This window comes from Carlito syrichta, unplaced genomic scaffold (genome assembly GCF_000164805.1).
Source record: "Carlito syrichta isolate Samal-C Ts95f unplaced genomic scaffold, Tarsius_syrichta-2.0.1 Scaffold304318, whole genome shotgun sequence".
Taxonomy (NCBI): Eukaryota; Metazoa; Chordata; class Mammalia; order Primates; family Tarsiidae; genus Carlito; species Carlito syrichta.
In genome coordinates, this window is record NW_007248414.1 from 1,094,697 (window position 1) to 1,098,836 (window position 4,140).

The following is a 4,140-nucleotide window of genomic DNA, read 5'->3' on the forward strand; positions in this document are numbered from 1 at the left end:
TTCTTGCCCCATTATCCTAACCCCCCCCGAAGCTCAGTTTGAGTCTTGGTCAGTGGACAGCATTCCTGAAGGCCCAGGTCCTGTAGGCCTGGCTGAATCCCACCCACAAAGCTGGCCTGTCACTATGTGAGTATCTTTGGGATTCAGTTTACACTGAAGGCACGGGACAGAGCGCTGCAAAGGAACGCTGGATCAGCCATCGGGACTGCAGCCCTGGCTCTGCTACTCGCCATCTCTGGGTACACAGCCTCTTCTATGGGATGGGACTAATAAAGTCTGCCCTACAGAATGGCTGCAAGACTCCAGTGAGCTCATGCATATGGTCACCCACACAATGCCATGCAACTGCAAGGTGGTATCGCCCAAACACAGTCAAAGAGGGTGGCCTGGAGAGTGGGCGTGGTGTTCAGTTCATCGATCCTTTTGGGGAAAGGAGGGGCCTGTGATAGGAGACCACAGTTCGGGTCCTAGGTGATGCCGAACTAGGAATCGCCTGTCAGCAGAGGCCCTGCAACCCTCACCTACACCAACAGTGACAAGAGCTACCACTTACTCAGACCCGCTGTGAGCCAGGCACACACGTAGATCTTTAGAATTTTTGCACATTAACTCATTTCAGTAACACAGCAGACCTGTGTCTATGTAGATCCCCAATTCACTGATGAGGAAACTGGCAGGGTAGAAGCCCTGCCCGGAATTGTCCACTGCCTAGTGGTGAAGCCAGTGTTTGAGCTCTGATCATCTCAACTGGAGTTCGTGCTCCCCACTGTAGAATCAGCTGTAATCCCAGGGCAGTTCTCACACCAGATCTTGGTATGAATGTCCCTAGATACAAGGTCAGGCCACTTGCCTCAGACCCGTTCTATCATACTACATACAATGGAAAAAAGTAAAACTGCTTTGGTTGAAGTAAGAATATAAGGTTGGGCACAGTGGCTCACACCTGTAATCCCAGCACTTTGGGAGCCCAAGGCAAGAGGAACCCCTGAGCCCAGGAGTTTGAGATCAGCCTAGGCAACATAGCAAGACCTTGTTTCTACAATAAACTTAAAACTTAGCCTGGTGTGATGGCATGTGCCTATAGTCCCAGCTACTTGGAAGGCTGAGGCAGAAGGATAGCCTGAGTCCAGCAGGTTGAGGCTGCAGTAGCCATGATTATGCCCCTACACTCTAGCCTGGGCAACAGAGTGAGACTCCGACTCAAAAGAATATAGAGGCTACAGCCCAGCACACTCAGCCTCCCAAGCCATTCCACAAAAATCTAAGCTCTCAGAGAACAATATGGAAACTGCTGCTTCCTGACTTCGTAGCTATTCAGATAAGAAAGGAAGGCACCTTTGCGTGTACTTGTCAGTGTACACAGACTACACTGAATTCCGGTTAGCCATCCAGACATCTCAGCCTTCCCTAATGGGGTCTGTGCTCAAGGATGGGCCTGGGCTTCCTCATGCCTGCTACTGTCACTGGATGAATCCTGAAAAGGGACTAGTCCCATTCTCACAGGGGTTGGTGATAGATCAGTGGGTTCCTGGCCAGGTGCTCTATTTGTAACTCTCACCGCTGAGGATTAGTTAGGGTGGGAGGGGCGGTGTAGATGAAAGTACAACCATAGCAGTTTATGCTTAGAGTGGTAACATTAAACAGATCAACTGCCGCAAAACAGGCTAGACAAGTGAAAGTACCACGTGTTAATCTTCCAGAGTAGTTGCCAAACCCAAATGAGATAATAAGGGAAATTTAAAAGGCATAGAATTCTGGTTAGGGCAAGGTGGCAGTAGTAGCCACGATGTTTTTTAAACCTTTCACAAAAACAACAACCAGCATAGGAAAAAAGACCTCACAGACAATATTTTCATTAAGATGGTCCCTCACACCCTAGAATATGAAGTTGGGCCAAAGCCTTCACAGCCACAGTATCTGTGGGATCAGGAAAGAGTAGAAAAGGGGGAGTTTTATGATCCTAAAAGCCAGGGAACCCAAAGATTGCCACCAGATATCCATTCTGAAGACTCAGTCATTCAATGTGAGAACAACTGGCGAAACAAGATTCACAGGCTTTCATTTACAGGTGAGCGCAAAACACTGGGGAGATAGCCACTTGTGCACATGAAGAGTTAACATTACAATAATTTTCCTCACCCCATAAACAGCCAGGGAACCATACAAAACACAGGAAACAACTGCTCTTGGACACAAGATAACAGGCAGTCTCTGGGAAAAGGAAAACAAATCAGGTTGGCACCACGAATGCTCCAAATCACTGCCTGGAGGCAGTTCCTGGGCCAAAGGGTAGGGAGATAGACTTCAGAGTCTAGAGGTCACACAGAGTTGAAGAGACAGATCAGAGCTCAGGAAAACCCAAGCAGCTAGAGAGAGCTTCAGGGGCAGAGTGAGAGAGAGAAGGGCGCTACGCAGAGCAGGCTCCTGAGGACTGTAGGAGGGTCTCCTGCAGTCTGTGGCCAAATACTGATCTGCATATATGAAGATAGCAGTCTACATGGTCAGAAAGTAATAGACCAGACAATTGCAGGAACTCACATGGAGGTAAGAATAGTTCATGCTCTCAACCACCAGAATGGAATAACTTCATAATACACAGGTCATTGAGTAGAGTCCTAAGAAAGCTCTGGAGTAAAGGCTACTTTGGACCTTAAAAACAAGCCTTGAAGGGCCAAATTAATCGAGTCATTTTACTCTGTACCCGATCAAAGTCCAACACACTTTAAAGAAATCCAACAAAATCCACTTGACAACATAAAATTCACAATGTCCAGCATCAAATTCAAAATTACCAGGTATGCAAAGAAGCAGGAAAATATTACAACAGAGCAAGAAAAAAAATTAATAGAAATAGGCCCAGAAATGATAGACACTATGGGATTAGCAGATAAAGGCTTTGAAAACTGCTATTATAAATATAATCAATTATGTAGAGAAAAATGAACATAATGAGAGATACAAAAAAAGATGCAAGTGGAATTTCTAGAAATGAAAATTTTAATATCCAAAACAAAAAAATACCTTGGATGGAAGTAAAAGCAGATTCAGCACTGCAGTAGAAAAGATCAGTGGATCTGATGACAGGAATAGAAACTATACAAACCAAAGAACACAGAGAAAAAGGGACTTAAAAAAAAAAAAAAAACGAACCAAGCAAGGCTAGGCCTGGTGATGCATGCCTGTAAATCCCAGCACTTTGGGTGACTGAGGTGGGTGGATTCCAGCCTGGGCAACATAGCAAGACCTCATCTCTTAAAAAAAAAAAAGTGCATGCCAGTAGTACCGGCTACTTGGAAGGCTGAGGCGGAAGGATCGACAGAGCCCAGCAGGTCAAGGCTGCAGTGGCCAGGAGTGGCCACTGTACTCCAGCCTGGGCGACAGAGTGAGACTCCAATTCAAAAAAATAAAAAATAAAAAAAAAGGCCAGGCGTGGTGGCACAAGCCTGTAACAAATCCCAGCACTTTGGGAGGCAAAGGTAAGGGGACTGCCTGAGCCCACAGGTTCCAAAACAGCCTGGGCAACTTGGCGAGACTTCATCTCTACAATAAATCAAAAAAATTAGCCGGGCGTGGTGGCGCACGCCTGTAGTTCCAGCTACTTGGAAAGCTGAGGCGGAAGAATCGCCAGAGCCCAGTAGGTTGAGGCTGCAGTGGCCGGGAGTGTGCCACTGCACTCCAGTCTGAGCGACAGAGTGAGACTCCAACTCAAAAAGAAAAAGAAAAAGAAAAAGAAAAGCAAGCAACTGTGGCCTGTGGGACAATATGTGTAAGTTGGATTCCCAGGATGTAAGGGAAGAGGAGAGGTAAATAACAGACAAAATCTCCAAATTGGATTAAGACTATAATCCTATAGATCCAAGACAGCCCCAAGCAGAAGAAACACTAAAATACATACATTCATCATAATATGCTTTCGTTTTTTTTTAAAGCATCAGAGCTGCCACAAAAAGACATGATATACAGAGAAACAAATATAAGAATGGCACCCAGCTTCTCGTCAGTAAGTCCACAAACCATAAGAAAACAAACATCAGCCAGGCTCAGTGGCTCAGCCTGTAATCCCACCACTTTGGGAGGCCAAGGTGAGTGGATTGCCTGAGACCCGCCTGGGCAACTTGGTGAGACCTCATCTCTACAATA